Raw genomic sequence first — 11,255 nt, forward strand, 5'->3', positions numbered from 1 at the left:
GAGTAGACAAATCAAGTATGATAAGGTAAAACATGCAAAATGCTCAGCACCATGTTAAGCAGTATTATAAACACTCAGTAAGTCTTAATAGAAAATTTTAATTATTAGATATTCCTTAGGCTTGGTACTGTAATAAGCACTTTACTCAGTTTTTGCAACACACTTCTGCAGTTGGGTGTTATCACCATTTTACCACTTTAGGAAATTTAACTCATTAAGTGACAGTATTTAAATCTAGGTTTGCTTAGAGGTCCACATGCCTTCTATTGACAATGGCTATTCTTATTTCACTTGCCATTCCCATTTTACAGATGAGTAAACCTTGGCTCTAAGAAGTCCAACTTAATGAGTGATTGGTTGAGTCCACTCTTCAGGTTCAGTCAGTACTGTTTCCTTCAGCACCCAGAACAGGCTCTGCCTGTGACCTTCCCTGAAGATGGTTCTTTTTAGTTGTAAACCAGCATGCTACCTCATTATGTCAGAAGTTCAATGTTCGTGTCACTAGGAGCAAACTGTGGTACACTGATCTTTATTTTTATGGTTGTTTGTCATTCCTGTGGATGCTGCTATGTTTCTCTATATAGCCCCTTTAACATTGGAATCAGACACCAAGGTTTAGTCTAGATCTTAGTATTTGATCAGTTCCCTCTCCCTTGATCCATGTAGATTTTTTTCCTCTGGGTTTGTGTAAAGTAGTGATTCACTCAACTTTTCACTAAGAGATTTGCTGCTTTAAACTAGGGGGACACTTGTAGCAACAGGAAAACACTGATTGTGGGGAAAGAGCTCCAGCTTGTGGCAATGTTTGCTGACTGTCAGGGCCTTGCTCATAACATTTCTGTGTCTTGATTTCAGAGTCCTGGGGAGATGTAGAAGTTGGGTCCCTTTTGGAGAAATGCATAATTTGTCCCAGACCTGATGCCCCTGTGGTTTGAGTGAGTTGTCTAATTCAGAGCAGGAAGGGAACCAGTCATGGTCACCTAGCAATTGATGTCAGTACAGCCATGTAATACAGTTCTAAACACTAGCAAGTCAGAAGTGGATGATGAGTTCTGCTCTGAGTTAGGCTATAGTTGGTAAAGAAAGTTTGGGATTTGCTATGCCAATGACCCATTGCTATGTAGACTTGAGTTACAAGTAATGCTGAGAAATAGATAGTTAAGATTATAGTATATTTTGTGCTACGATTCTGGTTCCTCCATGGCATTAGATAATAGGGAAGGATGAAACCTGCCAGATGTTAAGATCCTGTGAGGTATATGTGTGTGCCTTGAGGATTATTTCCCTACCCTGATCTATGGGGACGGGGAGCAGGTGTCCTAGGAGTGGATTGGGAGGCTAGTGCAGGGAGTATTGACCAGATGTAATTAGATCCAAAAAAGGGAATCAGGAAGAGTTCATTTCTGTGAGCTCTGGAGTGAAGACTGTGTGTGTATCTGTGTATGGGTGTGTTATGAGCTGCAAGGGGTGTGTGATATATCAGTGGCCTTTTAGTTTAAAATGACCAGCAGTGAGGTAGATAAACCCCTTACTCCCTTTCCTGTTTCCAAGATGTATTTTATTCCCTAAGGGTTTTAATCACAAAAGGGACCAGAAAATGTCTTCCTTCTTTGGAAGGGGAAGAAAAGCCCATGAACAGAGTTAAAAGGTGAGTCCTATCCTTCAGAAGGGGAGTAGAGATCGTACACCTAGAAGTGCCTTGCACACTCAGCAGCACCTATATGCGGGTAGGTAAGTATTGCCTCCTTTGCTCCCTCTGACAGTGCGGTACAGTGAAAAGAGGGCTGGCTTCATAGGTGAGCAGAACGGGATTTGAATCTTGACTCCAGCAGTGATTGACCTGAGCCCACTTGCATCATCCATAAAGTGCAGATGATAAATCCTCTTCTCCTTAGGTGGTTTGGAGAACCAAAGGACATAACATATTTGTAAAGGGTCTAACACAGCACCTGGTGTGCGGGAGATGCTTAGCACATCCCTTCTCCTCGGGGAGGAGCAGCTTCTAATGAGAATCCACAGAGGCTGGCCGCAGAGACATGTCAGCAGTCTGTCAGCTTTCGTGGCTCTAAATGCTGGAGCTGAGTGAGCCACATTCGTCATTCCAGTAGTAGGTGCTGTGAGGAGAGGAGACCTATCTGCCACCCTTGGATGTGATGGGAGGTTCAGAGGAGAACTACTCCCACCTGCTTTCTGTTGCAGTCTGTTTGGGTCTGTGATGGCTGTGTGTGCAAGTGGACAAGCGGAGCGTAAGTCAGAGCTGTGCACACCAGTGGGGGAAGTAAGAGGAGGAGGAGGGTAAAGCTCCTATTAGCAGAGCAGGCTGGGAGAGGATTGGATGGAGAGGAAGTGGGCTCCATGCAAGTCTTGAATACAGAGGGTGTGGCTGTGGGGGAGGGGCATGTGAGAAGGGGTGCTGCAGCTTGGAACAGAGCAGAGGTGGCATCCGTGTTCTGGGATGTGGAGGAGGTGGTCAGGTGGAATGTGAGGTGGGGTTGGAGAGAAAGGAGGGAGGTGTTGGGCTTGGTGATGTTGGTTCATACTGGTTAGTAGTGCGGCCTGCTGAGTAGGGCAGACTTGGATAGACCTGGCTTCAAATCCTTGTTCTGGAAGAATTTGGCCATCTTACCTCACCTCCACAGTTTTGCTTATCCTTAAAATGTACATAATAATACTATAGCTTATGAGAACTGAGTTGACATTTGTAAAATGCCTGGCACATTGTGGATGGTCAGTAAACAGCAGCTGTTATTATGTAGGTGTTCATATTATATCTGTGTACAATAGAAGTCTTCCAACCTTATGAGGCTTTCCCTGTGCCTGAGCTAACCACATTGTGTGCAAAAGGGACGGTTATAAGGTTATAAAGAAGACAGTGGAGGCTTTAAGAAGAAAGGGAGCGGGAATTGGACAAAGAAATAATTAACGCTTATTTTTTAGTGCCCATTTATAGAGCTAAGACCCATTGTTAGCATTTAGGGACACCAAATTTAAAACTATTTAATGATTTACAAATTTACTAGCAGTTTACATGTTTGAATGTTTGCTCAAATGGGGCCGTGAGCTGTTGAACTCAAGGCATCCATCGCCTCAGTCTTTCAGCCCTTAGAAGAAGCAGGCAGAGTATAAAAATATGCCCGTCCAGCCAGCAGTGGCCTATCAACAAAGTCACTGGGTACAATTTACCCAGCCGGAGCATCACCAAGTCCCTCTTCTGGAAATTAAATCACTCTTAAGAAGTGTTGTATCTAAAAGGAACAGTGGTCACCGGGACCACCTTGGATTTGCCAAGAGCAAGTTACTAAGCTCAGCTTGTTTTCTTTTACCTTCTTGGTAAGGCTGCTAGGATACAGGTCAGGCAATGGCTCAGGTAGGGCAAGGAATCTGTCAAAACATCTCAGCATGTCCTTGAGGCCCAAAGGAGATCTGGACTGGGCACAGGCCCATTTGTACGTGGTCATCAACTGTACCCAGAGTGAGGATTAAAGTTAATTTGGGGAAAAGTTTCTCTCCTGAAATGAGATGGCACCATGGAGTTCAGGTTGAAGATGATCAGGCCTATGCTTGTTTATTGAACATATTTGATGGTCTGTGTCCATAATGGTGGCTGAAGTGCATAGTCGAGTTTCTGCCCTCTTATCCTGTTTGTAGAAAGGAATCTTTGTGGGATTGACCAAACGTGTGAGCTTCCTGTGAGTGCTGGGCATTGTATAAGAGGGGAAGATCAGACTACTATACCTTGGACCCATTTTAAAGATGAAAGCTGAGGTTCAGGGAGGTTGGGGAACTTGCCCTGGGTCACCCGGTCAGTGCGTTAGTTTGAAGCCCCACGTATGAGTCCAAAATTCCAACTGTTTAGGTTCAGTCGATCTTGATGTCTCATACCAATCACACAGATATAAAGGCTTGGGATTCTTAGAAGACCGTGCACCATCAACACTGGATTTCATGTGGTACTTTGTGGCAAAGCTGTCATGCTGATGGGCAGAATCTAGGTGAAAGGTTTGGCCTGGTGAACCAAAGGGAAATAAGCTATGAGGGGCAAGGAGGCTCATTCAGCCAGCCACTCAGCACCTACCCTGTGGCAGGCCTGGGCCAGGTGCTGAAGGTACAGGTGTGAAGATCAGCCAGTCTGTGCCCCCTCGGAACCCACAGCCTGGTGTGGAGATGGTGACAATTCAGTGCGATAGTGATTTTGCAGGAGAGTAAGTCAGATCGTGTCTCTCCCGTGTTGAAAATACTGCAGTGGCTTCCCTTTGAACTTTCCCAGATCTGTTCTTCCCCCACCACGTCTTTCTCACCATTCACATCTTAATTCAGAAGGCACTCCCCTGCTTTTCTAAACAACCGTTTTATGATGTACATACTGTGATTGGTTGAATGATGGCCTCCAAAGATGTCTATGTCCTAATCCACGGAAGTTGTGCATATGTTACCTTACCTAGCAAAAACAAATTTGGGTATATGAATAAATTGGGGATCTGGAGATGGAAAGATTAACCTGGATTATCCTGGTAGGTCAAGTGTAATAACGAGGGTCCTTATAAGGAGGGGGGCAAATGGGTGAGAAAGATAAAAGGGAAGTGTGACATTAGAACTTGAGATTTAAGTGACACACACAGAAGATACAGGAAGAGGCCAATGCCATGGAGTCCAGGCAGCCTCAGCAAGCTGGAAAAGACGAGGAAACAGATTCCTCCGTAGGCTTCCAGATTCCTCCGTAGGACACAGTCCTGCCAAGACCTTGGTTTTAGACTTTTGGCCTCCAGGCCATAAAAGAATAAGTTGGTGTTGTTTGAAGCCACGGAGTTGTCATTTGTTACAGCAGCAATAGGAAACTGATACACATGCAATACAATTCGGTGGGTTTTTGTATATTCACAGAGCTGCACGGTAATTTTAGAACATTTTACTACCCTTGTCCTCGAAAAACGCCACCCATCAGTGGTCACTCCTCTTTTCCACTTGTAGGTACCCATGGGGCATTTGGTACATTTCCTCACCCGTGTGAGCCTCTGTGTGTTTCTCATCTGTAGCTGGGATACCGCCCACTTCAAGGAGTGGTATAAGAATTAATGAGGTAACGGAAGAGCTCTCAGCACAGTGCCTGCAGTCAGCATTCCCTTGGCTGTTCGTTTTTATTAAAACCAGTGAGGAGGTTGTCGCAGAGGTGCTAGCGAGAGGCGAAGGAGAGGCTGAGCGAGGCCAGTGGTGAGGGATGGAGAGTTGGGGACCTGGTTTCTCTGACAGGCTCCAAGCCCTGTGATCCTCCCCCTTGGAGCCGGGTTTTACCTCTTTCCAGCACTGGTTCAAACCCGCGGGCGTGTCCCTGTCTGGCCACTAGGGGGCAGAGGAGGCAAGACCGCCCAGAGGGAGGTGGGCGTCCAGAAGGCTGGCGCTGGTGTGTGTGCGCGCGCAGCCTTTATTCGTGCTCTGAAGCCTAATTGTGTGTTTGCGTTGTGCTCTCCCCTCCCTCCTTGCTCTGTGTGTTTGCTGACGTTTTTGGAAAGCACTTCGCATCACAGGGCACCTCTGAGTTCCTGCTTGTCTTGTGGCTGAGGATTAACCATAGCTGAAGCGTCCTGTTTTTTGGCAGCTGTGTTTATTTCTCAAGGGCACAAGCAGAGCAGAACATGGGGGCCTGGGCCCTGCAGCTCAGGAGAGCCTAGGATGAACCACAGTTGTTCTTCTGCCAGTTCAAAACTCGGCCTGTTCCATCTTGCATTCCTCCCCCGCTCCTCAGCCCTTGCCTGTACCCTTTGATCCTGTGGGTGGAGAAAGAAAGGGAATTCCAAATCCTTAATCCATTTTGGAGGCTGGCTGGAAGCAGGGCTTTCTAGGGGCGTGGTAAACAGCACTGGTTGAATCGTTCCAGAGAAGTGTGGGTGCTCTTTCAAGGTCATAGAGTGTGGTGAAGGAAGGAAAAGAAACTGGAACTATACTGCTAGTATTTGATGGCACATCTTGTGCCAAGTCCTGTACATTGATGAGTTGCTTTATTCTGCATGAATAATAAAAGGTACCAGCGGTAGCAATCTGCTCTTGCTGATTGTGCTAAGTGATATTCACATATTTACTCTTTTCACCCTCAGAACTGCCCATGAGGTATTATTAATCCTGAAGAAACTGAGACTTAGAGAGGTTACAGTCGGATGCATTTGGCCAAAGAATGGTGCTATTAGAAATTCAGCATCCAGGTCTTTGTGTCAGCAATGTTGGTATGGTCAGTTCTACTTTTACCTCTTTCCAGGAGTGGGGTATATAGACGTTAGGAAGGAGAAGGCTGGGCTTATGACAGATCAGCCAGTAAGTATTCATGATCCCACAGCATAGTGGACCAGCTGCAAGTAAGGCTTTGGAACCAGATTACCTGGGTTCAAATCCTGGCTCTGCCACTTACCTTGTCTGTGACCTTGGGCAAACTCTTTGACACCTGAGCCTTACTTTCCTCACTTGTAAAATGGGGGATAATAGTAGTAGCTAACTCACTAGTGTGCTTTGAGGGTTAAAGGAGTTAATACATGCAGAGTGCTTAGATCAGCACCTGGCACAAGGTAATAAATGACTCAGTAAATGTTAGCTCTTGTTATTGTCATTGTTTTTAACCATCATACTGTGTTCACCTCTGTATTCTCAGTGCCTGGTGTATACTAGGGGTTGGTGTATGTTTATTGAATGAGATGAGCCCTTGAATTCAGGAATTATTTTCTGAGCTCTGGAAAGTGACAACTGCTAGCTCGATATATAAATGATACCATTTTATTTATTTATTTATTTATTTATTTAATTTATTTTTTATTGGTGTTCAATTTAGTAACATACAGAATAACCCCCAGTGCCCGTCACCCATTCACTCCCACCCCCTGCCCTCCTCCCCTTCTACCACCCCTAGTTCGTTTCCCAGAGTTAGCAGTCTTTACGTTCTGTCTCCCTTTCTGATATTTCCCACACATTTTGTCTCCCTTCCCTTATATTCCCTTTCACTATTATTTATATTCCCCAAACGAATGAGAACATATAATGTTTGTCCTTCTCTGACTGACTTACTTCACTTAGCAATGATACCATTTTAGACCCTGTATTCAGGACTTCTTGGTTGGGTAGAGAGGTCAGTCATGGGTGCTCATTACTGCACAAAGTAGAAACATTCTATGGATGCTCTGGTGTGTGCAAGAGCACTTTTGGAGTAGGATAGGGCTGTGGGCCAGTTTCAGAAGAAACAGCCTTTGAATTAGGCCTTAAATGATGGGTGGAGGAGAGAGAAGAATGGGCCCGGCCAAAGAAGTCAGTCTTCTTGGGCCCAATATGCCTCCAGCTTCATGAAGGAGCATTGAGCCAAGCTGGGTTTTTATTTATTCAACAAATATTCATCAGGCATGCTTGGAATCAGCCACTGAGACACAGTGGTGGCCTTGACCCAGTCTCTGCCCTCAAGTGACCTGGGTCTAACTAGTCAACAGCCAAGGACACTAGTGATGATAGTTCAGTGTGATGAAGGGGTTTTATTGACTGACTCAGGGCCTCTTTGGTGCATGTGAGAGACACTTGACTCTAACTGGTTTAAGTAGAAAGACAGTTATTTGGCTCATGTACCTGGAATATATTCAGGTCTCAAAACAGGTCCTTAGAAAATTGTGTCTCCCCATCTCTTGTTCCTGCTTTTCTCTGTGTTGGCTTCACTCTCTGGCAGGCTGTCCCTTTGTGATGTCTCAGGTGGCCCCTGGCTGCTTCTGACTTCCCTTTTACCAGCTCAGAAATCCTAGTAGAAAGAGGGTGCCTCTTTCTCAATGATGTGCTCTAATGTCCTGGGACTTAGTCTCACTGGACATCTTTGGTCACATGCATTCATTGGAACGAAGGGGATCATCTGCCCACCCTGCATGGGGTTGGGAAAGTACAGGGTATATAGTTTGGCCCAAATAACATGGATTGAGTTGGTAGCTGGTGGGGTGTGGGTGTGAATTTCCAAAGAAAATTCAGATGCTGTTCCTAGGGGTAGGTAGAATGCATGTTTAGGCAAAATCACAGATGTCCATTCCAGCTGCCACATGGGAATAGATTGATACACTAGTGAAGAGGGAATGCCAGAGTCACCATTTACAAGCCGTGTGACCGTGGCTGGCTCACTCACCTGTTAGTCTGAGTCTCAGTGTTCCCATCTATGAAATGGGAGTGATGGGTCAACACTGGAGGCCTGAGCAGTGTGGGAGCGTATTGCAGAGGGATCAGGCAGGCTCCAGCACGTGTCACTATAGTTTGATGTGGCACGAAATCTGAAGTCTCTGCATTGCTACCTGACCAATTCCAGGGCAGCTGTCCACAGACAGGCAGCCAAAGTCCTTGGGTTCAAGTTTTCAGTCTGCCACTTACTGGCCACGTTTTCCTCCTCCATGAAGTGAGGATCATCGCTCTTGCCTCCCCGGGTTGTTGGGAGAAGCGATGAGGTGATAGACAGTGCCTGGCACACAGCAGTCTCTAACTAATGATAGATGCGCTCTGAGCACAAATATGACTCCAGAGCATGTTGGGAGTCCAGGTGTGACTCTGGGAGGACAGGCCACGTGCTCTGTGAACAAACAACCATCCTTCTGGATAGAGGGCATTTGGCCATCAGCCAAGGGCCTTGGGAGGCATTGTGTAGCCTGGCCCTTCCCTCCTTCCTTTCAACTTGGGGAGGGTTCATGTTTCCCTCTGAATTACCCCTCAGGCTCTACCATCAGCCTGCCTTTCATTTCCACCACAAGGCTTTCAGCCAGACAGTTTGAACACAATCTAATCTGGAGTGTGTTAACTTTTCTCCCCCATTGTTGGCAGGGATCTGGAATTGGCTCTGCATTAGGACAAGTTGTAAATAAACATGCGTTTGCTTTACTGTAACTCCACTTCCTATCCCATAGCCTTCTCTTGGATTTGGGGAGCTTCAAATCAGGGAACACAGTGTTTTGAAAAGACCTTAGAAATCATTTAAGCCAGTCTACCCGTTTTACAGAAGAGTAAATTGAAGGTGTTGAGTGAAGTCACTCGTGTTCATACAGATAACATGATACAGATAGAGTTAGAGATCAGGTCTTCTAACTCTTAGTCCAAAACTTTACCACAATAACCTAGTGCTTCATTCACTCCTTCAGCCACATAGGCTGAATATTGGCTCCATTCTAGACAGTATGGAAATGAGTTGAATAAGAAATAGCCTCTGCCCTCAAAGTGCTTATTATGTCTTCTTCTGTCCATTTTCCAGGCATCCATTTTCTGTTCATCTTTCTGTGAGTCTTCTTTTGTCTCCACCCTTCTGTGAATGATATGTCTGCTTATGTCTTTATCCATTTTTGTAGCCATCAATGTCTGTAAGGTCCCCAATCCTATGGTGGTGTGAGGGATTGAGATCAGTAAAAATCAGTCTTGGCTTGGTGGCCTTTCACATACTGTGGATGAAGACACAGAAAACTGCCTCTAGAGTATGTATTATTGGCTCTGGTGGTATACAAAAGGGGACTTGGAGTTCTTCCTATTATTTCGGAAAAGGCTCATTCTGAGGGTAAAAATCAAGCTGCACCTTGGGTAGGAGTTTCCTAGTGGGGAAGATGGGAAAAAAAAAAAAACAAAAAACAAAAAACAAAAAACAAACCAAAACACCTTTCTAGGCTGAGGGAACAACAAGGACAAAAGCATGAGGATGCCTTGTGGGCTTGGGATGGACTTCCATTTAACTTGATAGCTCCTTCAAGGAGTGAACTGGCTGGCTAATATTTAAGAGAAGATGTTGAAGGCTGTTTCGAAAGGACCTTGAATATCATACCTGAAGCCACAATATCACCCTGTGGGCATTTGGGAACCAGTGCGGTTTTTAGGAAGGAGGAAGTAACTTAGGGTACTGGGCATTTTAGAAAGATCATCCTAGGCAGTAGGGTCAGGGGGAGAGACTGGAAGTACAGGAGTGTTTAAGGCCTGTTCTGACAACTGTAGGAGAGTTGACATCAGGGCCTGAATAAAGATGTGGACTGTGGAGATGGGGCCTAAGGGGTGGAGTTGAATGATGTGGAGGAAGAGTTAGCAGAACTTGAATGGTCTCTTACTGTTTGTGGACCCTAACAGAGAGAGGAGTCAGAGAAGACTCTGAGATGTCTGATGCATGATAGGTACAAGGCCATTTGCTAAGTTCAAGACCGCAGGAGGAAGAGGATTTTTTGGGGTGCGGGAACAATTATGCATTCATTTTTAGTTGTGCTGCTTTTGAGGCATCTGTGTGATAGCTGGGGAGACATGTAGGATGCAGTTAGCTGTAGGATCTGGAGGTAATGAGAGATGGGGCTGGAATTGAACATGGTAAGCTGTCCGAAATGTGGAGTGTTGACTGCAGCAGGCATAAAGCTGGAGCTGAGGCCAGGGCCTAGACCTTCTTACTGGAGAGGACTGGTCTTTTGGACTACAGTAGGCTGCCCTAGAGAAGAAGAGGAAGTGGTGAAATTGTGTACATTCTTACGTAAGTTGTTAACATCAGTGGGGCTGGGTGAATGATAATTTGGAAACTCTGTGTCATCTTTGCAATTCTTCTGTAAGTGTAAAATTATTTAAAAATAAAAATAAAAATAAAAATAAAAAAGACCTGAAGTGAATTGTACTGGATGTAGCAGTGATCCTTTATATAAGCATTATCTTTTTTTTTTTTTACAGCTTTTTTGAGGTACATATTGCCATACAATAAGCTACACATGTTTGAAGTGTATGGTTTGCTAAATTTTGGCATGTGCATTTTCTCATGAAACCCGATCCTACAATCAATGTAGTGAACATACTTATCACCCACAAATACTTCTTCGTGTCTGTTTATCTCTATTCTCCATCTCCCTACCAAGAAACCGCTGATCAACTTTGTGGCATTGTAGATTAGTTTGCATTTTCTTTTTCTTTTATTTTCTTTAAGATTTTTATTTATTTATTTATTTATTTATTTGAGAGAGAGCGAGCAGGAGGGTGCATGAGCAGGGGGAAGAGGCAGAGGGAGAGTGAGAAGCAGACTCCCCACTGAACAGGGAGCCGGATGCAAAGCTTGATCCTAGGACCCAGGGATCATGACCTGAGCTGAAGGCAGACTCTTGACTGAGCCATGAGGGCACCCCATAGTTTGCATTTTCTAGAGTTCTATGTAAATAGCATCATATAGCTCTTTTGTCTTGCTTCATTCAAGCAGCATAGTTACTTTGAGATTTAGCCATGATGTTCTTTCTATAGACAGCATTACTTTTGGATGCTAAATAGTA

The 11,255-nt window shown here is 45.0% G+C and overlaps 1 long non-coding RNA gene across 1 annotated transcript in view; it reads left to right on the forward strand.

Moving 5' to 3' along the window:
• Window positions 1-10,610, forward strand: part of LOC125754963 (uncharacterized) — a 54,422-nt gene extending 43,812 nt beyond the window's left edge. The window contains exon 2 of the long non-coding RNA XR_007410206.1: window positions 9,002-10,610. This is a non-coding gene — a long non-coding RNA (uncharacterized LOC125754963). The remainder of the gene's footprint in view (window positions 1-9,001) is intronic.
• The last annotated feature ends 645 nt before the right edge of the window (window positions 10,611-11,255 follow it).

Source organism: Canis lupus, chromosome 4, assembly GCF_003254725.2.
Source record: "Canis lupus dingo isolate Sandy chromosome 4, ASM325472v2, whole genome shotgun sequence".
NCBI classification, from domain to species: Eukaryota; Metazoa; Chordata; class Mammalia; order Carnivora; family Canidae; genus Canis; species Canis lupus.